We start from the raw sequence: 26198 nt of genomic DNA on the forward strand, positions 1-26198 counted from the left end.
AAATAACACTGTGGTAGTTAGATTCAGTGGTCAACTTGGCCATCTGAAGGTGCCTAGTTCTATTGCTGTGGATATGAGCCAATGGTGTGTGAACCTCATCTGTTGCTGATTACATGTGCAGTCGGCTAGGAGGCATGCCTGCTGTGATGAGTGATGTTTGATTTAATAGTCTGATGCTTAGAGAGCTCAATGTTGCACAGCCCAAGCAGCTCAACATACCTCATCTGAACACTCACAGCCCAGCCCAGGCCTTTGGAGGTGCAGAAAGAAATCACCCAGGGAAAAGTTGTTGGAACCCAGAGGCCTGGAAAGAAGGCCAGCAGAGATTATCCTGTGCCTTCCCACATAAGAAAGAACCTCAGTTGAAAGTTAGCTGCCTTTCCTCTGAAGAACTAATGAAATAAACTCTTTTATTAAAAGCCAATCCTGTATTAAAAAAAAAAAAAAGGGGGGCCATGGTGGCTCAGCAGGCAAGAATGCTTGCCTGCCGTGCCAGAGGACCTGGGTTCGATTCCCGGTGCCTGTCCATGTAAAAAAAAAACAGAAAAAAAGCCAATCCATCTCTGGTTTGTTCCATTCCAGCAGCTAGCAAACTAGAATGAACACTTAATTGTTGAATTGAACTATGTTATGTCTCCACTTAGGTTTGGAAAAAGTTACTAAATTGATGTATCTATGTGGAAGGCCAACAAAGCCGTCTTCAGAGAGGGAGGAGAATATAGCCTCCTTGCAGTCACTACGAAGTTGAGGTGTGTTTCCTGGAACTGAAGTCCTATGAGAACACAACCCCACCAGTATGCTAAGTTGCCATTTTAGCAAAGCATACACCATCCACCAGGAGACAGAGAAGCTGTTAGCATCCCTACTGAGTATAAAAGCATGGCTCTGAAATTAAGTACAAGAACAGCAACGTATGGAGCAGTTGAGCAAGTCAGGCAATTCAGTCTAGGTCTCTGGGCTATACCAAAGCCAAGTGCTTGTAATTGAGCATCAAAATGATGATGTCCTTTGGCCCAGAAAGAAACTTGCAGTTAGAGGGATCTGACTTCTCTCCATTGTATGGTTGTCAGAAGTCCCATTATTCTCATACTAGTTGGACTTGAGAAATAATTGTTTTATGTATTTTACAGAGCTTGAACAGCACTGTATCACTGACTGATCTGATGCTCAAAGATGTCTGTTAGGGTGAAATCGACTAAGATAATTCTTTGAGAATAAAAAGATTGAAATTGCAGAGGCTGAGTAGATAACAATTGGGGAGAAATCCTTACTTGGCCCCGTCGGTATTCAAAACTAGGAGGGACATTTTACCTTTCAGGTTTCTGGCTACCAACAACAAGATTCTCAGGATCTATCTTTTATCTTAATGGGTTGCACAAAGATCTGAATTTGAGAAGTGTCTCTACTTGGAGCTGAATGATGCTAATGGGTGATAGCTGTGGTGGCAAAAGAAGCCTGGCACCTCCTTCCTGGGCCAGCTGGCAGAATTGGGCAGGCGGTCCCCTCAAGCCACGGCGGTTGTCGCCCCACCACGCGCGGCCCCCCGGACCAATTGAGAGAATTGGATCGGATATCCCAAGGCCGCGGAGAACGGTGACCGGGGATGTCCCTTCCAAACACGTGACTCCCTGGTCCGGCTGGGAACGGTGCACTCTACCGGGCCGCGGCGGCTGGCGCCCTCCCGCCACGCTTGGCACCCTGGGCCGACTAAGAAATTTGGACGGGCGCTCTCCGGGGCTGCGGCGGCCGGCGACCCTCGCTGCGTTCGGACCCCCGGGCCAGCTGGCACTCTTCCAAGCCGCTTTGGCTGGTGAACCTCCCCCACGGCGAGAGTTTTCCAAAGTTAAAGGACGCACAGCAACTTTTACTGGTGGGACCCGCAGACAAACGTGTGCCAAGAGCGCCACCTACTGGGCAGGATAAGAAAAACAGAACCCAGAGATTTCACAGAAAAATCTTTCAACCTGTTGGGTCGAACACCCAAGGAAATCTGACTAAATGCCCAGATGCCAGCAGAAGATAACGGATCATGCTCAGAAAATTGAAAATATGGCCCAGTCAAAGGAACAAACCAATAGTTCAAATGAGATACAGGAGCTGAGACAACTAATGCTGAATATATGAACAGAAATGGAAAACCCCTTCAAAAACGAAATCGATAAATTGAGGGAGGACATGAAGAAGACATGGGCTGAACAAAAAGAAGAAATAGAAAAACTGAAAAAACAAATCACAGAACTTATGGAAGTGAAGGATAAAGTAGGAAAGATGGAAAAAACAATGGATACCTACAATGATAGATTGAAAGACACAGAAGATAGAATTAGTGATTTGGAGGATGGAACATCTGAATTCCAAAAAGAAACAGAAACTATCGGGGAAAGAATGGAAAAATTTGAACAGGGTATCAGGGAACTCAAGGACAATATGAACCGCACAAATATACGTGTTGTGGGTGTCCCAGAAGGAGAAGAGAACTGAAAAGGAGGAGAAAAACTAATGGAAGAAATTATCACTGAAAATTTCCCAACTCTTATGAAAGACCTAAAATTACAGATCCAAGAAGTGCAGCGCACCCCAAAGAGATTAGACCCAAATAGGCGTTCTCCAAGACACTTACTAGTTAGAATGTCAGAGGTCAAAGAGAAAGAGAGGATCTTGAAAGCAGCGAGAGAGAAGCAATCCATAACATACAAGGGAAACCCAATAAGACTATGCACAGATCTCTCAGCAGAAACCATGGAAGCTAGAAGACAGTGGGATGATATATTTAAGTTACTAAAAGAGAAAAACTGCCAACCAAGACTCCTATATCCAACAAAATTGTCCTTCAAAAATGAGGGAGAAATTAAAACATTCTCAGACAAAAAGTCACTGAGAGAATTTGTGACCAAGAGACCAGCTCTGCAAGAAATACTAAAGGGAGCACTAGAGTCAGATACGAAAAGACAGAAGAGAGAGGTATGGAGAAGAATGTAGAAAGAAGGAAAGTCAGATATGATATATATAATACAAAAGCCAAAATGGTAGAGGAAAATATTATCCAAACAGTAATAACTCTAAATGCTAATGGACTGAATTCCCCAATCAAAAGACATAGATTGGCAGAATGGATTAAAAAACAGAATCCTTCTATATGCTGTCTACAGGAAACACATCTTAGACCCAAAGATAAATATAGGTTGAAAGTGAAAGGTTAGGAAAAGACATTTCATGCAAATAACAACCAGAAAAGAGCAGGAGTGGCTATACTAATATCCAACAAATTAGACTTCAAATGTAAAACAGTTAAAAGAGACAAAGAAGGACACTATCTACTAATAAAAGGAACAATTAAACAAGAAGACATAACAATCATAAATATTTACACACCGAACCAGAATGCCCCAAAATACGTGAGGAATACACTGCAAACACTGAAAAGGGAAATAGACACATATACCATAATAGTTGGAGACTTCAATTCCCCACTCTCATCAATGGACAGAACATCTAGACAGAGGATCAATAAAGAAATAGAGAATCTGAATATTACTATAAATGAGCTAGACTTAACAGACATTTATAGGACATTACATCCCACAACAGCAGGATACACCTTTTCCACAAGTGCTCATGGATCATTCTCAAAGATAGACCATATGCTGGGTCACAAAGCAAGTCTTAAAAAATTTAAAAAGATTGAAATCATACACAACACTTTCTCGGATCATAAAGGAATGAAGTTGGAAATCAATAATAGGCGGAGTGCCAGAAAATTCACAAATATGTGGAGGCTCAACAACACACTCTTAAACAACGAGTGGGTCAAAGAAGAAATTGCAAGAGAAATTAGTAAATACCTCGAGGCGAATGAAAATGAAGACACAACATATCAAAACTTATGGGACGCAGCAAAGGCAGTGCTAAGAGGGAAATTTATTGCCCTAAATGCCTATATCAAAAAGAAGAAAAGACAAAAATGCAGGAATTAACTGTCCACTTGGAAGAACTGGAGAAAGAACAGCAAACGAATCCCAAAGCAAGCAAAAGGAGAGAAATAACAAAGATTAGAGCAGAAATAAATGAAATTGAAAACATGAAAACAATAGAGAAAATCAGTAAGACCAGAAGTTGGTTTTATGAGAAAATCAATAAGATTGATGGGCCCTTAGCAAAATTGACGAAAAGAAGAAGAGAGGGGATGCAAATAAATAAGATCAGAAATGAAAGAGGTGACATAACTACTGACCTCACAGAAATAAAGAAGGTAATAACAGGATACTATGAACAACTTTACGCTAATAAATACAACAATTTAGAGGAAATGGACGGGTTCCTGGAAAGACATGAACAACCAACTTTGACTCAAGAAGAAATAGATGACCTCAACAAACCAATCACAAGTAAAGAAATTGAATTAGTCATTCAAAAGCTTCCTAAAAAGAAAAGTCCAGGACCAGACGGCTTCACATGTGAATTCTATCAAACATTCCAGGAAGAATTAGTACCAACTCTCCTCAAACTCTTCAAAAAAATTGAAGTGGAGGGAAAACTACCTAATTCATTCTATGAAGCCAACATCACCCTCATACCAAAACCAGGCAAAGATATTACAAAAAAAGAAAACTATAGACCAATCTCTATAATGAATATAGATGCAAAAATCCTCAATAAAATTCTAGCAAATCGTATCCAACAACACATTAAAAGAATTAGACATCATGACCAAGTAGGATTCATCCCAGGTGTGCAAGGATGGTTCAACATAAGAAAATCAATTAATGTAATACACCATATCAACAAATCAAAGCAGAAAAATCACATGATCATCTCAATCGATGCAGAGAAGGCATTTGACAAGATTCAACATCCTTTCCTGTTGAAAACACTTCAAAGGATAGGAATACAAGGGAACTTCCTTAAAATGATAGAGGTAATATATGAAAAACCCACAGCTAATATCATCCTCAATGGGGAAAAATTGAAAACTTTTCCCCTAAGATCAGGAACAAGACAAGGATGTCCATTATCACCACTATTATTCAACATCCTGTTGGAGGTTCTAGCCAGAACAATTAGAGAAGAAAAAGAAATACAAGGCATCAAAATTGGAAAGGAAGAAGTAAAACTATCACTGTTTGCAGACGATATGATACTATATGTCGAAAACCCGGAAAAATCCACAACAAAACTACTAGAGCTAATAAATGAGTACAGCAAAGTAGCAGGTTACAAGATCAACATTCAAAAATCTGTAGCATTTCTATACACTAGTAATGAACAAGCTGAGGGGGAAATCAAGAAACGAATCCCATTTACAATCGCAACTAAAAGAATAAAATACCTAGGAATAAATTTAACTAAAGAGACAAAAAACCTATATAAAGAAAACTACAAAAAACTGCTAAAAGAAATCACAGAAGACCTAAATAGCTGGAAGGGCATACCGTGTTCATGGATTGGAAGACAAAATATAATTAAGATGTCAATCCTACCTAAATTGATGTACAGATTCAATGCAATACCAATCAAAATCCCAACAACTTATTTTTCAGAAATAGAAAAACCAATAAGCAAATTTATCTGGAAGGGCAGGGTGCCCCGAATTGCTAAAAACATCTTGAAGAAAAAAAACGAAGCTGGAGGTCTCGTGCTGCCGGACTTTAAGGCATATTATGAAGCCACAGTAGTCAAAACAGCATGGTATTGGCATAAAGATAGCTATATCGACCAATGGAATCGAATAGAGTGCTCAGATATAGACCCTCTCATCTATGGACATTTGATCTTTGATAAGGCAGTCAAGCCAACTCACCTGGGACAGAACAGTCTCTTCAATAAATGGTGCCTAGAGAACTGGATATCCATATGCAAAAGAATGAAAGAAGACCCATATCTCACACCTTATACAAAAATTAACTCAAAATGGATCAAAGATCTAAACATTAGGTCTAAGACCATAAAACAGTTAGAGGGAAATGTTGGGAGATATGTTATGAAACTTACAATTGGAGGCGGTTTTATGGACCTTAAACCTAAAGCAAGAGCACTGAGGAAGGAAATAAATAAATGGGAGCTCCTCAAAATTAAACACTTTTGTGCATCAAAGAACTTCATCAAGAAAGTAGAAAGACAGCCTGCACAATGGGAGATAATATTTGGAAATGACATATCAGATAAAGGTCTAGTATCCAGAGTTTGTAAAGAGATTGTTCAACTCAACAACAAAAAGACAGCCAACCCAGTTACAAAATGGGAAAAAGACTTGAACAGACACCTACCAGAAGAGGAAATACAAATGGCCAAAAGGCACATGAAGAGATGCTCAGTGTCCCTGGCCATTAGAGAAATGCAAATCAAAACCACAATGAGATATCATCTCACACCCACCAGAATGGCCATTATCAACAAAACAGAAAATGACAAGTGCTGGAGAGGATGCGGAGAAAGAGGCACACTTATCCACTGTTGGTGGGAATGTCAAAGGGTGCAACCACTGTGGAAGGCAGTTTGGCGGTTCCTCAAAAGCTGAATATAGAATTGCCATATGACCCAGCAATACCATTGCTGGGTATCTACTCAAAGGACTTAAGGGCAAAGACACAAACGGACATTTGCACACCAATGTTTATAGCAGCGTTATTTACAATTGCAAAGAGATGGAAACAGCCAAAATGTCCATCAACAGAAGAGTGGCTAAACAAACTGTGGTATATACATATGATGGAATATTTTGCAGCTTTAAGACTTGATAAACTTATGAAGCATGTAATAACATGGATGGACCTAGAGAACATTATGCTGAGTGAGTCTAGCCAAAAACTAAAGGACAAATACTGCATGGTCCCACTGATGTGAACCGGCATTCGAGAATAAACTTGGAATATGTCATTGGTAACAGAGTCCAGCAGGAGTTAGAAACAGGGTAAGATAATGGGTAATTGGAGCTGAAGGGATACAGACTGTACAATAGGACTAGATACAAAAACTCAAAAATGGACAGCACAATAATACCTAATTGTAAAGTAATCATGTTAAAACACTGAATGAAGCTGCATCTGAGCTATAGGTTTTTTTTGTTTTTTTTTTTTACTATTATTATTACTTTTATTTTTTTCCTCTATATTAACATTCTATATCTTTTTCTGTTGTGTTGCTAGTTCTTCTAAACCGATGCAAATATACTAAGAAACGATGATCATGCATCTATGTGATGATGTTAAGAATTACTGATTGCATATGTAGAATGGTATTATTTCTAAATGTTGGGTTAATTTCTTTTTTTTCCGTTAATTAATTAAAAAAAAAAAAAAAGGAGCCTGGCAAAAGCACAGACAGAATGATTCTGGATACTTTCCATGAATGTGCTAAGATTTATTTGATCTTTGTCTTCACTTTTTGACTTTCCTACTACTCTTGAAGAAATATTTAACTATGGTGACTTCATGTCTGCAGACTTTTCCATTATCATGTGACTGTGCTGATGATGGAGGCCATGTCTAAAATGTATGATAGACTGCCTAAAATCTATGGCATTGCTTCAGAAAACATGGTGTTATAGATGTATATAAATGAGTTCCAGAAAATTTTCCAGATGGACCAATCATGCTATGTCTTGGGATGATATCCTTTTTTTTTTTTTTTCGATTTTTCAATTTTTTTTTAAATATGACATACAGACATAAACATTCTTACCATATGATCATTCCATTCTTGGTATGTAATCAATAACTCACGATATCATCACATAGTTGTATATTCATCACCACGATCACCTCTCAGAACATTTGCATCAATCCAGAAAAAGAAAGAAAAAGAAAAAATTCATACATACCATATCCCTTCCCCCTCTCCGTCACTGATCACCAGCATTTCAGTCTACTAAATTTATTTTTACATTTGTTCCCCCTCTTGTTTATATATTTTAAATTCATATGTTTTACTCGTTGGAATGATATCTTCATGTATGAAATCTGCAGCAGCACCATGGATGGCTCTTAATCTGTCACTTTTGCTGCCCTCTTTAGAGATGGCAAGTCTAGGTAATTGAGGTTTTCCTCTGAGATAGTGTTACACTGAAAGTCACTGCTCCTTTCTTTCCCAAAGCACTAACCTCTCAAGTAGAAAGTACTCAATACTTGTACAAGGTTGTTTGTGAATATATCAGCTGCTACATAAAATATCCTTTGATCGTTGACTGGTGGACTCTCTGCCTCATGGCTGTGTCATTGTGAAGCTTTCTCCAAAATGCCTCTTCTTTCAAAGGACTCTAGTAAAAACCGTCAAGATCCACCTGGAATGGATGGAGATGTGTCTCCACCTAATCAAGTTTAATACCCACACTTGATTGAGTTGCATCTCAATGGAGATAAGTTAATTAAAATTTCCAACATGTAATACTGGATAGGGATTAGAAGAAACCATTGTTCGCACAGCTCGATTAGGATTAAAACATGGCTTTTCTAAGGTACATAAACCTTTTCAAACCCTACGATAGCCTGCCTAAGTGAAAGAAGGAGTTGCGTGTCCTTGGTTTAAATCAAAAGCTAGAAATGATTAAGCTTAGTGAGAAAGGTATGTCAAAAACTAGGCATTTTACCTTAAATAGTTAACTAAGTTGTTAATGCAACAGAAAAGTTCTTAAAGTAAATGAAAAATGCTTCTGCAGTGAACACATGAATGATGAGAAAACAAAACATTCTTATTGCTGATATGGAGAAAGCTTTAGTGGTCTCGATAGATGGTCGAACAACCACAACATTCCCTTTAAGCCAATGCCTAATCCAGAGCAAGACCCCAGCTCCCTTCAGTTCTATGAAGGCTGAATGATGAGGAAGTTGCAAAAGAAAAGTTTGAAACAACCAGAGGTTGGTCTGTGTAGTTTAAGGAAAGAATCTGTCTTCGTAACTTAAAAGTACCAAGTAAAGGAGCACGTGCTAATATAGAAGCTACAGCAAGTTACCCAGAAGAACTAGCTTACATAATTGATGAAAGTGGATACACTGAACAGCAGATTTTCAGTGTAGATGAGACAACCTTCTTTTAAAGGAAGATACCATCTCATACTTCGATAGCTTGAGAGAAGGCAGTGTCTTGCTTTAAACTTCAAAGACATTCTGACTCCCTTGTTAAGGGCTAATGCAGCTATTAGAGCCAATATTCATTTACCAATTTGAAAATCCTAGAGCCTTTAAGAATGATGATAAATTTACTCTTCCTGTACTGTGTATATGGAACAACAAGTTGGCTTAGAGAGAAACAGACAGACCACTTCTGAGCAACAAAAGAGACTGAGGGTGACTCTTAGGTATGAAGTTAAGTAGACTTGGGTTCTCCTTTGCAGGGATAAGCTTCATAGGGACAAGCCCTAAGATTGAGGGCTCAGACTGTTCAATGGTTGCAAGAATATCAGGAATTCCCCAGATGGGGAAGTGCAATATTTTGTCCTTTCTCCCCAGTCCCCCAAGGGGACTTTGTGAATACTTTTTTATTCTCTGTCAGAATTACTCTCAGATGTATCAGGGTATCACACTAACCTGTATAAACTGACAAGATCATACCCTAGATCATACCCTATTCAAGAGTCCACATGATTATAGTGTTCAAGTAAACTGGCCAACCATACAAGTTAAGTTAGATAATGTGCTACCCAAAATAAAAATTTTCCACCAAATAAATCTCTCCCTTTGATCTTGCACAGAGGTCGAAGTTTGAAAATATGGCTATATCATTCTTTACCCAGTATTCCAATTTACCTTCATCCTGTCCATATCAGCTTCATTCATATCTCTATACAAAGCCTGATAACTTTTCCAGTTTTTTTTTTTAACAGTTTCTGAGTGAAGTAATGCTGGCTTTCATAGCTTCAGTGCTCTAACTCAGAGTCTCAGGTGTCATATAAATACCCAAAGTTTCAGGGAACAACCAGATTATATACAAATAGCTCAGTATTCAGAATTTAGGAATATTACAACTCCTAAATATATGTGACTGCTATAAGAGCTTTCAATCTAGGAACCTTTACAGTAAACCCCAGCCTGATAACCCATGCTCTCGACATCAGTTCTGAGTTTGTATATTGTAGTTAATCCATATGAGTGAGGCATGATAATAATTGTCCTTTTATTTCTACCATTTCATTCAGTATACTGTCCTTAAGGTTCATTCACCTAGTTGCATCCCTCAAGACTTCATTCCTTATATCTGCTCGATAATGTGTTCTTTGTAAACACCATGGTCTCCCCTTTCATTTCTTATTCTTTGTACCCTGAGGCCACCTCCATCCATTGTGAATTACTAACACTGCCACCATAAGCACCAGTGCGCAAATGTCCATTTGTGTTCCTTCAGGTATAGAACCCCTAGCAATGGGGTTGCAAGATCATATGGCAACCCTACCCCTAGCCTCCTGTGTAACCACCACACTGCCCTCCAGAGGGGCTGTGTCTCTCAGTTTCCCTAACAACAGTGAATAGGTACATCTCTTTCTTTATATTTTCTCTAGCACTTGTTTCTCTCGGTACATTTTTATGCAGTTTTATTTGCACATCATATAATCCAATCTAAGTAAATAGAAATGAGTTCAACACCATAACCGATATGAAGACATTGCCTTTTCCACATAGAATCCATACCCCTCCCCAGTAGTCCCTGCTTGTTGACATTTAGTTTTGGCATAATGCCTTTGTTACATTCAGTGTAAGCATATTACAATATTACTGTTGACTATAGACCCTAGGTTGCATTGAATGTACCTTTTCCTGTATACCATCCATTGTCAGCCCCTTAAAATGTTGACATTCATTTGTTTTCCCCTATGCAAAAATTTTTTTGTGTTTGTGCATTTAATCCCCATCATTGTCCACTCTAGGCATTCCTAAATTATACTCTCTCAGTCTTCATCCTTTATCTTTCTGTTTGATCTTATTGAAGCCCACAGCCCTTCTCCCTTAACCATTCTTACATTCAGCTTCATTCAGTGTACTTATATTATTGTTCTGCCATCAGGTAGTATTGTGCTGTCCATTTTTGCATTTTTACAATCAGTCTTGTTTCACAGTCTGTATTCCTTCAGCACCAGTTTTGCCTGATCTCACCCCTCTTACTATCTCCTGAGTTCTTTTTAAATTTTATAATAAAACCAGTCAACATACAAACACAAACATTCTTAACATATGAACATTCCATACTTGGTGTGCAATCAGTGACTCTCACTGTTCTAGTTTGCTAGCTGCCAGAATGCAATATACCAGAAATGGAATGGCTTTTAAAAAGAGGAATTTAATGAGTTGCTAGTTTATAGTTCTAAGGCTGAGAAAATGTCCCAATTAAAACAAGTCTATAGAAATGTCCAATCAAAGGCATCCAGGAAAAGATACCTTGGTTCAAGAAGGCCATTGAAGTTCAGGGTTTCTCTCTCAAATGGAAAGGCACATGGCGAACACAGTCATGGTTTCTCTCTCAGCTGGAAGGGCAGTGGTGAATACGGCATCATCTGCTAGTTTCTCTCCTGGCTTCCAGTTTCATGAAGCTCCCTGGGAAGCATTTTCCTTTTTCATCTCTAAAGGTCACTGGCTTGTGAGCTCTGCTTTGTGGTGCTGCAGCATTCTTTGCTCTCTCTCAATCTCCTCATACTCCAAAATTCCAAAATGTTTCCTCTTTTATAAGACTCCAGAAACTAATCAAGACCCACCCAAATGGGTGGAGACACGTCGTCATCTAATCCAGTTTAACAACCACTCTTGATTGGGTTACATCTCCAGGGATATCATCTAATTACAGATTCAAACACAGTATTAAATAGAGATTATCCTGCCTTTATGAAATGGGATTTTGATTAAAACATGGCTTTTCTAGGGGACGTACATCCTTTCAAATCAGCACACTCACAATATCACATCGTTGTATATTTATCACTATGATAATTTCTCAGAACATTTACATCAGTCCAGAAAAAGAAATGAAAAGAAAAAACTCATACATACCATACCCCTTACTCCCCCCTGTCATTGACCACTAGTATTTCCCTCTACCTAAAACATTTGTTCCCCCTATTATTTTATTTTTCATCTATATTTTTTACCCATCTGTCCAAACCATAGATAAAAACATCAGAACAAGGTTTTCACAATTGCACAGTCACTTTGCGGAAGTTATATCATCATACAATCATCTTAAAGAAACATGGCTGCTGGAACACAGCTCTACAGTTTCAGGCACTTCCCTCTAGCCTCTCTACATCCTCTCCAGCACTTGTCCTTTTCTGTTTATTTTTGATAATGGCCATTCTAGTGTGTATGAGATGATATCTTACTGTGGTTTTTTTTTTTAATTCCAATTTAAATTCAATACTATATAGCATTTATAAAATTTAGTTGGTTGTTTTTCTTCAAGTATTTCTTTGTTCAAATATAAGCTAATGCAAATTTGTACAAATGTAAGCATGTGTATATATATATATATATATATATATTATTTTTTCCCTCACAAAAAATGTAGCCCTGTTCTGTATCTTTCTTTGTGATGGATGGTGACAAAAATATTATACATCTTGATTGTGGTGGCAGTTACATGGGTGCAGTGCTACCTACATAAGCTGGGCTCAGTACAAAATGAAAAAATAAAGCAGGAAAATGTAGTTCAAGGTTGTACTTTTTGTAGTTCAAAAAGTACAAAACATTTAATCTTTTTTCTGTGATTTCTCTTCGTACTTTTTATATATGCTATAAACCCTGAGTTATTTTTACTCTTTTTCCTTTTAGCAGACAATTATCTTTTAGAGCAGCTAAAATAATAAAAAGTATGCTTTCTACCTTAATTTATTCCATTTCCCATGTTTTCAATTTCTTTGTGTAGGTCTAAGTTTCTCACCTATGTCCTATTCCTTTTGCTCAGAGAACTTCCTTTAATGTTTTTGTAGGGTAGCCCTACTGTTACTAAATACGCTCAGTTTTGTTGGCCTGAGGTTATCTTTATTTTTCTCTTATGTTCGAAAGATATTTTCACTGGATGTATAATTGTGTGTTGACAGTGTTTTCTTTCTGAAATGTCACTCCACTGTCTTCTTGCTTGCATGGCTTCTGAGAAGTTAGTTGTACTCTTTATCCTTATTCTTCTATAGGCAATGTACTCTTTTTCTTCCTCTGGCTGTCTTCTGTCTTTGATTTTCAGTAGTTTGAACACAGTATGATCATGGATGTATGTGGGTGTGTGTATATGTTGAATTGATCCTGCTCTGTTTCCTCTGAGCTTCTTGGATGTTTGATTGTTGTTTGTCATTAGTTTTGAGAAATTCTTGGCCATTATTTCTTCAAATATTTCCTTCCTCTGTTCTCTCATCTCTCTTTTTGCATTCAAATTATGCACCTATTATACCATTTGATTTGACCTGCACTTTTGATACTTTATTCTCAACTTCAGTATTTTTTTCTCCTTGGATTTTAGTTCACGCAATTTGTCTTGCATTCAGGTTCACTGATTTTTTTTTTTCTTATAAGTCCAGTCTACTGATGAAATTGTCAAGAACATTCTTCATTTCTGTTACTGTGTTTTTTATTTTTAGGAATTCCACTTGAATCTTTCATATAGTCTTCATCACTCTGCCAATATTACCTATCAGATCTTGCATGTTGCCACCTGTGATGAAAATAATTAAATGGCGGACCTGAGAATACCATTCTTAGAAAGGCGTGCTTGCACGGTTGACCCTTGTCTAGCCATATAAAAATGTGGCTGGTAAATAGTGCCCTACATAGAGAAATGATAAGGATGGCTTAGTGCTGAAACTGTTATAAAAACAAATGTTTATGCTGGATACATGGTTTCATTCTAGGAGTCTGGGATTTTGAAAAATGTTAGGCAAACGGTGGCTAAATTAAATGATAAGCCCCCAATCAAAACTTTGTGTGTTGAGCCTCTGATAGGCTTGCCTGGATAGAAACACTGTAAACATGTTGCTGAATTTTCATTGCTGAGGGAAGAATATACTCTGTGACTACTCATGGGAGGAAAAGTCTAAGGAAACCTGCATGCGGATTCTGCCAGATTGCCTATAATCTTAGCTCTGAATATATATGCTAAGTCCTCCTGAATCTCAGAATGTAGCAGTGTTTTTGGGGACCTCACACACATCTATTTTTACCTTTAGAGACTTTAACATACCAATCGTAGTTACTTTAAATTTCAGTCTGCTAGTTTCAACATCTGAGTCATTTTTGACTTTGGATATGATGATTGATTTCTCTCTTGAGACTGTTTTTTCTTGATTTCTGTCATGCTCTATAATTTTTTGTTGAACTCCAGATGTGTTTTCTGGGTCAGTGGATACTGCAGGTATTAATATTTTGCCAGGAGTTGGGCTGTATTTGAAACTTATGTTAGCTATGATTACCAGCATTGACGTTTATTATTGCTGTGGGCACCAGAAACTTTAAATTCCTCTAGTGATCTTGCTTCTGTATCCCTCCTTGGTTCTGAGTCTTCCCTTTTGTTGTTTTCCAAAGAGCCTGTATCTTTTTTTCTTTATATATATTTCTATTGACAAAACATAGCAACATACAAACATGAACATTCTTAACATATGAACATTCCATTCTTGGTATATAATCAGTGATTCACATATCATCACATAGTTGTATATTCATCACCATGTTCGTGTCTTAGAACATTTGCATCACTCCAGAAAAAGAAATGAAAAGAAAAAAGAAAAAACTCATACATACCATTCCCCTTACCCCTCCTTCTTATTGACCACTAGTATTTCCATCTACCCAATATATTTTAACCTTTGTTCCCCCTAATTTTTTCTATACCTCTTACCACTCCCTTTCATTGATCACTAGTATTTCAGTCTATTCAATTTGTTTTAACATTTGTTCCCTATTATTTATTTATTTTTAATCCATATGTTTTACTCTTCTGTCCATACCATAGATAAAAGGAGCATCAGAACAAGATTTTCACATTCACACAGTCACTTTATGAAATCTATATCATTATATAATCATCTTCAAGAAACATGGCTACTGGAACACAGCTCTATAGTTTCAGGCACTTCCTCTAGCCTCTGTAATACACCTTAAACTTAAAAGGGAATATCTATATAATGCATAAGAATAATGTCCAGGATAACCTCTCGACTGTTTGAAATCTTTCAGCCACTGAGACTTTATTTTGTCTCATTTCTGTCTTCCCCCTTTAGGTTGAGGTTTTCTCAGTTTCTTGTTGGTGCGTCCCAGCTCATTCTAGGATTTCTGTCCCACATTGCCAGCGAGGTTTACATTCTTGGGAGTCATGTCCCACGTAGAGAGGGGGAGGGTAGTGAGTTTGCTTGTTGTGTTGGCTGGAGAGAGAGGCCACATTTGAGCAACAAAAGAGGTTCTCTTGGGGTGACTTTTAAGCCTAATTTTAAGTAGGCTTGACCTATCCTTTGTGGGGTTAAGTTTCGTATGAACAAACCCCAAGACTGGAGGCTCAGCCTATAGCTTTGGTTGTCCACACTGCTTGTGAGAACATCAAGAATTCAACTTGGGAAAGTTGAATTTCTCACCGTTTTCACCATTCCCTGAAGGGGACTTTGCAGATCTTTTCCGCTTATGATCAGATCACTCTGGGATTCATTGAGGCATCCCTCTGGACAAACCAACAAAATCTCATGTCCTACTCAAGATTCCATGTAGTTATGTTGTTCAACCAAGCTATCTACATAAGTTATATTAGGAAATGCACTAGTCAGAATATAAATTTTGTACCAAATAAACATTTTTGCTTTAGTCTCACACATAAGTTGAAATTTTAAAATATTAATTACCATCTATTTTCAGCACCCTGCAGTAATGACATTCCTTTGTTCTTCTTCATGCAAAAACATTTTTTAAATTTATACATTTAGTTACTATCGTTATACATTCTAGGCTTTCCTAGATTATACCGTCTCGTATCGTCTATCTTTCTTTGTGATTTCATTTATACCCCCAGCCTTCTTCCCTCTATCATCCTCACATTCAGCTTCATTCATTGTTTTAACATAATTGTATTACAGTTAGGTAGTATTGTGCTGTCCATTTCTAAGTTTTTATATTCAGTCCTGTTGCACAATCTGTATCCCTTCAACTCTGATTACCCAATATCTTACCCTATTTCTATCTCCTGATGGTCTCTGTTACCAACGAAATATTCCACGTTTGCTCACTAATGTCAGTTCATATCAGTGAGACCATACAGTGTTTGTCCTTTTGTTTTTGGCTAATCTCACTCAGCATGTCCTTACGGTCCATCTATGTTGTTATATACTTCATAACTTTATTCTCTCTTACAGTTGCATAATATTCCATTATATGTATATGCCACAGTTTGTTTAGCCACCCATCTGTTGATGGACATTTTGGCTGTTTCCATCTCTTGGTAATTGTAAATAATGCTGCTATAAACATTGGTGTGCAAATGTCCATTTGTGTCCTTACCTTCATGTCCTTTGAGTAGAGACAGCATATAGATGGGTCCTGTTTTTTAATCCATTCTGCCAGACTATGTCTTTTGATTGGAGAGTTTAATCCATTACCATTTAGTGTTATTAATGCCTGGGTAGTACTTTCTTCTACCATTTTGCCTTCTGGATTTTATATGTCATATCTAATTTTCCTTCTTTTTACCTTTTCTCATAGTCTTCCTTTCTACTATCTTCTCCACACCTCTCTTCTCTCTTTTCATAACTGTCTCTACTGCTCCCTTTAGTATTTCTTGCAGAGCTGGTCTCTTGGTCACAAATTCTCTCAGTGAAGTTTTTGTCTGAAAATGTTTTAATTTCTCCCTCATTTTTGAAGGACAGTTTTGCTGGATGTAGAATTCTTGGTTTACAGTTTTTCTCTTCTATTAATTTAAATGTATCATCCCACTATCTTCTCACCTCCGTGGTTTTTGTTGAGAAATCTATGCATAGTCTTATTGGGCTTCCCTTGTATGTGATGGATTGCTTTTCTCTTGCTGCTTTCAAGATTCTCTTTGACCTCTGACATTCTGATTAGTAAATGTCTTGGAGTACGTCTATTTGGATCTATTCTCTTTGGAGTATGCTGCACTTCTTGGATCTGTAATTTTAAGTCTTTCCTAAGAGTTGGGAAATTTTTCAGTGATAATTTCCTCCAACAGTTTTTCTCCTCCTTTTCCCTTCTCTTCTCCTTCTGAGACACCCACAACACGTATATTCGTGCGCTTCATATTGTCCTTCAATTCCCTGAGTACCTGCTCTTATTTTTCCATTTTTTTCCCCCTATATTTTCTTTTTCTTGTCGGATTTCAGATGTTCTGTCCTCCAGTTCACTAATCCTGTCTTCTGCCTCTTGAAATCTACCATTGTAGGTTTCCATTTTTTTTCATCTCTTCTGCTGTGCCTTCATTCAATAAGTTCTGTGATTTGTTTTTTCAGAATTTTGATTTCTTCTTTTTGTTCATTCTTTGCCTTCTTTATATCCTCCCTCAGTTCATCAATTTGGTTTTTGATGAGGTTTTCCATGTCTGTTCGTATATTCTGAATTAATTGTTTCAGCTCCTGTATCTCATTTGAATTGTTGGTTTGTTCCTTTGACTGGGCCATATCTTCAATTTTCCTAATGTGATTTGTTATTTTTTGCTGGCGTCTAGGCATTTAATTACCTTAATTAGTTTATTCTGGAGATTGCTTTTCACTTCTTTTACCTAGGGTTTTCTTGCTGGATGAATTTGTTGTCTATCTGTTCTTTGACATTCAGTTCAGCTTTTTCTGAACCTCTAACTTAGGTTTTGTTTAACAGAGCAGAATTTTTCAGTTCTTGTTTTCTTGTTTCTTGCCCAGTTTGTGTGGTACCTTTTTCCTCCCACCCTTAGGAGGGTCTACTTAGGTATTACAGACCTCAGCCAGATTTTCCCAGACCAAACTGTCCTCCTATCAGGAGAAAAGAGTCACCTGCATCAGTTTTCCCTGAGGGTGAGACCCAGCATCAAAGAACTTTTTCAGGAACGTAAAAAGTTTCCTCTGAAACTTCAGACTTTCCTCTGAAGTCTCTGGGCTCTGTTTTTCTTATCCTGCCCAGTATGTGGTGCTCTCTGCCTGCAGGTCCCCCCAGCATAAAGTGATGTGGTATCTTTAACTTTGGCAGACTCTCCCTGCTGGGGACATGGTGGATACAGAGGAGAGGTTGTAGGCTGGTTTTAATGGCTTCAAATTACCAAGCCCTCATGTCTGAATTCCTTGAGGGAGGGAATCCACCTGAGTTGGACTTCACCCCTCCCCTGGGGAAGGCACAGGCTCCAGACAAGCCCACAAACGAGCTTGTTTCTGTTAGGCCTAATTTTAGGTAGGCTTAGCCTATCCTTTATGGGGATAAGTTTCATGTGAACAAACCCCAAGATTGAGGGAGGGCCTGTATCTTGAACCTCTCCCAGCTTGGATAATTGCTAAGTAGCATCAGTCCTCACTTTCCTGTTCTGTTTTTTAATTACTGATGCTAGGACACAGCCAGTACTAACCAGTGGTGAATATGTGATACATTTGAACTCTCAATACTAAAGAGGTCTGTCTCTACAAGCCTAAAAACATCTTTCAGAAACTTTATCAGACCACAGTGGAATTACCTTCAATTTCTTTTACTTTTCATTCACAATGGATTGCATGATGCAAAATACAGTCGGAGAGAACATAAGTATGAACATGAAGGAGAAAAGGGCTGGTGAACCAAAGTAATCCATCATGATGATAAGCTGTACAAAAATGCTAATACCATCAAACCGCTTTTGTCCAGCACTGCTCTTATCAAACAGCATTATGACTTCATCCAAGGCATGGTGTATAGCCAGGAATCCTTCTCATATGTTCTGAGAATGTTCACCTTCAGGATTATTTGGATTCTTGGGTCCTGCAGATGGATGAATAGGAAAGAGAGAGCCTGTTTTCTAGCCTATTGTGTCTGGCCACCAGATGGACCTCTGTACCCTCACAAAATTTGGATGATATTTTACCTGAAGTGGCAGGGGTCACTACTGGTTTTGAAGTCAGAGTCAGAAAAAATGACAGCCAGATCCTTAGATTTTTCAATGTCATACTTAATGTACTTCTCAAACTCAGTTTCTGAAGAAAAGCCTTTAATATTTATACCGATGTTTAGATTCCTCTTCACACTTGCGGTGATCTCTTTTAGTACATCAGTAATAGAATATATGTACTCAATTCCCAGTCCTTAGCATTTTTGAGGAAAGAAGGTAGAGTATTGATGGGTGAAAAGCAAATCTTTATGGTAAAATTTTTCCAGATTAGCACTGTAAGTTGATTAAATTCCAGTGATACATGCTTCTACAAAGACAGTTTGTTCAACTTGCTCAGTCTGCACCAGTGTCACTGCCTCCTCACTGTGGTTTTGGTTTGCATTTCCCTCATAGCCCTAGTAAAGTTGAGCATCTTTTCATGTGCATTTTAGCTATTTGTATTTCCTCTTTTGAAAAGTATGTCTTTTGCCTGTTTTTTAATGAGGTGGTTTGTCTTTTTGTTGTTGTATTGAAGAATCACTTTATATATTCTGGATACTAAACCCTTATCTGATATGTGGTTTCCATATATTGTCTTCCAATGCTTAGGCTGCCTTTTTACTTTCCTGAAAAAGTTCTTTGATGCAAATAAGTTTTTAATTTTGAAGCGATCCCAGTGATCTATTCTTGTTTTAGTGATCATGCTTTGGGTGTAATGTCTAGGAAACCTCCTGTTACAAAATCTATATTTCCCTACATTTTCTTATAGCACTTGTGGTCTTAATGCTGATGTTTAAGTTTATGATCCTTTGTGAGTAAATTTTTATATAGGGTGTGAGATATAGATCCTTTTCATTCTTTTGCATAAAGATGTCCAGTTTTCCAAACACCGCTTATTGAAGAGGCTGTTCTATCCCACGTGGACTGGACTGGCTTGCTTGCCTTATCAACGATCAGTTGTCCATAGATGAGAAGGTCTTTTTCTGAACACTCAGTTCTATTCCATTGGTCAGTATATCTATCTTTATGCCTATAGCATGCTATTTTGATCCCTAAAGCTTTGTAATATGCTTTAAAGTCAGGTAGTGTGAGACCTCCCACTTCATTTTTCTATCTATAAATACTTTTAGCTATTCAGGACATCCTGCCCTTCCAAGTAAATTATTATTTGTTTTTCTGTTTCTGCAAAGTAAGTTGTTGGGATTCTAATTGGCATTGCGTTCAATCTATAAATCAATTTGGATAGAATTCACTCACAATTGTATTCAGCATTCCAGTCCATGAACACGGTATGCCGTTCCATTTATTTAGGTCTTCCATGATTTCTTTTAGCAGTTTCTTGTAGTTTTCTGTATATTAGATCTTTTGTATCCTTAGTTAAATGTATTTCTAAATATTGGATTCTGTTGATTGCTATTGTAAATGTAATTTTTTCCTTGGTTTCCTCCTCAGATTGCTCATCACTAGTGTCTAGAAACATTACTGATTATCTTGTTCCCCCCCACTTTGCTGTAGTCATTTATTAACTTTAGTGGTATTACTGTGGATTTTTTTGGGATTTGCGACAGATAATATCATCTGCAAACAATGAGAGTTTTACTTCTTCCTTTCCAATTTGATGCCTTTTATTTCTTTTTCTTATCTAATTGCTCTGGCTAGACCTTCCAGCACAATGTTGAGTAACATTGTGACAGTGGGCATCCTTGCCTTGTTCCTGATCTTAGAGGAGAAGCTTCCAGTCTTTCTCCATTGAGGATGATGTTAGCTGTCGGTTTTTCATATATTCTTTTTATCATGTTGAGTAAGTTCCCTTCTATTCCTATCCTTTGAAGTTGTTTTCATCTATATTCATTATAGAGATTGGTCTGTAATTTTCTTGTAGTGTCTTTGTCTAGCTTTGGTATTAAGGTGATGTTGGCTTCATAGAATGAGTTAGGTAGCTTTCCCCCTTTAATTTGTTTTGAAGAATTTGAGTAAGGTTGGTACTAGTTCTTGACTGCTTCGAAGAATTCACATGTAAAGCCATCTGATCCAGGGCTTTTTTTTTGGGGGGGGGGGGACTGACTGATGACTGATTCAGTCTCTACTTGTGATTGGTTTATTGAAGTCATCTATTTCTTCTCGAGTCAACCTTGGTTGTTTATGCCTTTCTAAGAAGTTGTCCATTTCATCTACGTTGTCTAGTTTATTAGCATATAATTGCTCTCATTACCTCCTTTATTTTTCTGGGGTCAGTGATTATGTCCCCCTTCCATTTCTGATTTCATTTTTTTACATCCTCTCCCCCCACACCTTTTTCTTTTTTCCAGCTTATTTAAGGGTCCATCGATTTTATTGATTTCCTTAAAGAACCAGCTTCTGGTTTTGTTGCTTTTTCTCATATTCTCAATTTCATTTATTGGTGCTCTCATCTTCATAATTTCTTTCCTTTTGTTTGCTTTGGGGTTAGTTTGCTATTCTTTCTTTAGTTCTTCCAAGTGAATAGTTAATTCCTCAATTCTTGCTCTTTCTTCTTTTTTTTTTTTTTTGCATGGGCAGGCACCGGGAATAGAACCTGGGTCTCTAGAATGGCGGGCAAGAGCTCTGCCTGCTGAACCACTGTGGCCCACCCTCTTTTTTCGTTTTTAATATAGACATTTAAGGCAGTAAATTTCCTTCTCAACACTGCCTTTGCTGCATCCCATAAGTTTTGAAATGTTGTATTTTCGTTTTCATTTGCCTCAAGATATTTACTTGTTTCTCTTGTAATTTCTTCCTTGACCACTGGTCGTTTAAGAGTCTATTGTTTTGCCTCCATATATTTGTGAATTTTCTGGCCCTCTGCCTGTTACTGATTTCCACCTTCAGTCCACTATGATCTGAGAAAATGTTTTGTATAATTTCAATCTTTTTAAATGTATTGAGACTTGTTTTGTGACCTAATATGTGGTCTTTCGTGAAGAATGATCTAAGTACATTTCAGAAGAATGTATATCATACTCTTTTGGGATGCAGTGTTCTATATATATGTATATTATGTCTATTTCGTTCATCATATTATTCAAGTTTTCTGTTTTTTTATCCTCTGTCTAGATATTTGGTCTGTTGAGTGGTGTGTTTAAGTTTGTTACTGTTATTGTAGAACTATCTGTTTCTCCCTTCGTTTTTGCCAGTGTTTGCTGCATATATTTTGTGGCACTAAATTGGTAGATTTTTTATCTTGATTGTGTAATATAAAACCCAGAATAACCACAGAGAAAGTATTTAAAAAATATACTTGTGAAGTTTTTGCATCTGCAAATTTGAACTTGAGTCTTATCCAACCTCTAAGACAACTACTGATTTAAAAAAATACATATGGAGATAGAGTAATAACATTTCATATGATGAGGAAGCCATCTGCTTTATTTAGCATATAAGGTCATTCTTCAGGTCAAAATTCCTGGTTCCTCTAACAGAACATTGGCATTGGGAAAGAAAGTATATATGTGTGAGTGTGTGGGGCTGTTAAAGAATAAGTGGAAATTTGTTCCATAACTGCTTGTTAAAATATACATGGAAATTTATTCCTTTTTTGTATATATGTTATATTAAACAATTAAAAAAGTTTTTTTAAAAAAAGAAATGGAATCTTGGGAGACACATCTAAGTGCAAAGTGTGATTCTAGTTAAGATACTGTTTCAGAGTATGAAAGAACATCTTTTTGGTGCTGATCTGTATATGTATAAACTTATATGACGCCTGGAATTTGCCTTAAATATAATCTGGGATGAAGAGCAGATGGCGTGGACAATGATTGTTAATGAAATAAATTATTGAACTAACTGGGTGATGGGTATTCGTGGGTTCGTTTTATCTTTTTTCTCTGTTTTTGTATGTGTTTAAAATTTTCTGCAATGAAAGTTAAAAAGACAACTTTGAGAAAGAGGGAATGAGCCAGTCCCCAGTAATAGTGTATATTGCATACTTCCTATTGTGAGACATCATGAGGCACGTACTATCTGGGTATTAGATGATTTTTTTTTTTTATCCTCTGAAATACCTCATATTTATTTTTGACAAAAGAAATAAATAGAAGCAAAACCGAAATTCGGAAAGAACTCTCTCTGCTCGTTGCACCAGTTGAGCTTTTCAAAGACCCCTTAGAAAAGAAGCGGGCTGGAGGCTCACTTTCCATCTCGCCACCGGGCTGGGCTGGGTATTAGATGATTTTAAGGAATTATAGTTAATTTTTCAAGGTTGTGATTCTGTTCTTTTTGTTTTTTAAAGTATTATTAGAAATGCATGGTAATAGGTTATGTGACATGTCTGAAATTTCTGTTAAATAACCCAGGAGCAGATATTGATGTTGTGTATGTTTTATGTGTGGGGAGGACGAGTTAAACAAGATTGGCAACATGCTGATGATTATTGATTTTTTTTTAAAAAAAATTTTATTATAAACAAAGTTGGCATACAAACATTCTGTACATTCTGTACAATCATTGGCTCACAGTATCATCACATAGTTTTGTATTCATCACCATGATTTTTTTTTGAACATTTACATCTCTCCAACAAAATTAATAAAAAAGAAAAAACTCATACATGCCAAACCCCTTATCCTTCCCTCTCATTGACCACTAGTATTTCAGTCTCCTCAATGAAGTTTGTTTTTGAGTGCATGTTGTTCTTTCTACTTTTGTGTGTATTTAAAAATTTCCATAATAAAAGGTTAAAAATATGTCTGTATTGGTAATATTAATAGTAATTTAGAAAATTTGGGGGAAAATGTTAAAAGCACAACACTGAACTTTAGTCACAGTTACGAGTTAGATAGGATGTCATCATAGCGTGTAAGAGAAAATGTTCTTTACATATATCTTTCACTGAAGTTTTAGGTTGAAACTAATAAGTCTCACACTGGCGGTCTCAACACTGTTTATTTAGAAAGAATTTTGATTTGCTTCCGAAGTCTCCTGTCAAATGAGCATTTTATATTTGTTTTTGATATTGAAAATCATTAAAAGTATGTAGAATATTAAACATTGATTTATTCCAACTGCAGTTTATATTCAATAACCTAGTTACTAATGGTTGGGTTTTTCTTCAGAGGGAGAATGTAAGTTAATGGATACGTCAAATTACCAATGAAGGCTTCCTGTCAAGCAAGATAATGGCACAAGATGCTCCATAGTACAAATTCCCTACAGAATCTTTGAACAGCTAGCAGAAACTGTCATAGCTACTTTCCTGAAGCTCCAGAAAACATTTAAAGGTTACAGTAACTGGGCAAGTGCTGAATCGAATCAAGAAACAACTTTAAATATGGTAGGAAATGCTCCGGGTACCCTTACTGCCCCTCCTAATCACCCCCCCCCCCCAAGTGCGCTGTGTAGCAGTCCTGTACGCCCATTGTAATTCCCTTGCCCTGTTCTGGAGGGAGCAGAGTAACCCCTATGTGCATACTGACCGAATCAGAACTTGCCGTAGAGGCAGAAGCAGCTAGTGGACAGTCTAAAGCCTTGTAAGACAATTAAATTGAAGCAGGCTGGAGCAAAGGATTAGCTACTTTAAGAATAGAGACCTCAAGATGGAAAGAAAGTCTGTTTCATTGGGAGTTGAAGGGGCATTTGAATTCATGTATATGGGGGAAGCGCTCAAGATAGGAGCAGGTGCAAGCCCAGGACAAGATGCAGAATCACAACAGAAGGAGAAGTCCCTTTACATTTGCCTCAGGATCTTGTTTTTTTTTTAATTTTCGTTTTTAAAAAATTTTTATTAATAAAACCAATCAACATACAATAATGAACATTCTTTTATTCATCACATAGTTGTATATTCGTCATCATGATCATTTCTTAGAACATTTGCATCAATTTAGAAAAAGAAATAAAAAGAAAACAGAAAAAAATTCATACATACCCTACCCCTTACCCCTTCCTTTCGTTGATCACTAGCATTTCAATCTACTAAATTTATTTTAACATTTGTTCCCCCTATTTATTTATTTATTTTTAATCCGTATGTTTTACTCATATGTCCATAAGGTAGATAAAAGGAGCATCAGACGCAAGGTTTTTACAATCACACGGTCACATTGCAAAAGCTATATCGTTGTATAATCATCTTCAAGAAACATGGCTACTAGAACACAGCTCTACATTTTCAGGCAGTTCCCTCCAGCCTCTCTGTTATGCCTTAACTAAAAAGGTGATATCTATTTAATGCGAAAAATAACCTCCAGGATAATCTCTCAGCTCTGCTTGGAATTTCTCAGCCATTGGCACTTCATTTTGTCTCATTTCTTGATAGGAGTGCTAAACTGAAGGAGAGCACCAGCCTTCGCAGAGCCAATTTGCAAAGATTTTTAAGAGGTTTTTTTTTTTCTGCATTGGTTTTGTGTTGTAGTTTGTAAGCTGCCATAGTGTGGTATATCAGAACTGAAATGGCTTTTAAAAAGTGAAATTTAATGTTATAAGTTTGCAGTTCTCAGCCTATGAAAATGTCCAAATTAAAGCATCCGGGGAAAGATACCTTAATCCAAGAAAGGCCAGTGGGTTGGGAGTAGCTCTGTCAGCTGGGAATCACGTGACTGGCATCTGCTGGTGCCTTGCTTGTGGGCTCCTTTGCTTTCAGCCTCTGTTCCTGTGAGGGTTCCTCATTTTACTTCTCTGGGGCTGGCTTTCATCTCTTGGCTTTTCTTGGCTCTCTCCAGGTTCTGGCTTGCTTAACATCTCATGGGAAGGCACACAGCAGTGTCTGCTGGGCTCCAAGCATCTCCAAACATCCGTATCTCTGCTGTCTGTCATCTCTGAACATGGCAGTGTCTGCTGGGCTCCAGGCATCTCCAGATATCCGCCTCTCTGCTCTCTCTATCAGCTCTGAAATTTTTTTTGGCTCTCTAACTCTCTCCAAAATGCTTCCTCATTTAAAGGATTCCAGTAAATGAATCAAGGCCTACCTGGAATGGGTAGAATCATATTTCCATGTAATCAAAAGGTCACACCCACAGTTGGGTATGTCACATTTCTGTGGAGATAACCTAATCAAAAGTTACTGCCCTTTTTGGTATTGAATTAGGATTAGAAGAAACAGCTGCCTCCACAAGATAGAGTCAGGATTAAAACTTGGCTTTTCTGAGCTATTTAATATTTTCAAGCTGACACTCAAGGAAATTTCTGTCTTAGCACAAACCTAAGAAACACAGCTCAGGGACTAAATCACAGATTTAACACTTTAGTAATAAGGCATTAATATCCAA

General features: G+C 37.4%; 1 protein-coding gene across 11 annotated transcripts in view; it reads left to right on the forward strand.

Annotated features, from left to right (window-relative positions):
• PIAS2 (protein inhibitor of activated STAT 2) overlaps nt 1–26198 on the forward strand; it is a 189476-nt gene that overhangs the window by 65820 nt on the left and 97458 nt on the right. The window lies entirely within an intron of this gene.

Source organism: Tamandua tetradactyla, chromosome 18 (genome assembly GCF_023851605.1).
Source record: "Tamandua tetradactyla isolate mTamTet1 chromosome 18, mTamTet1.pri, whole genome shotgun sequence".
Lineage (NCBI taxonomy): Eukaryota > Metazoa > Chordata > Mammalia > Pilosa > Myrmecophagidae > Tamandua > Tamandua tetradactyla.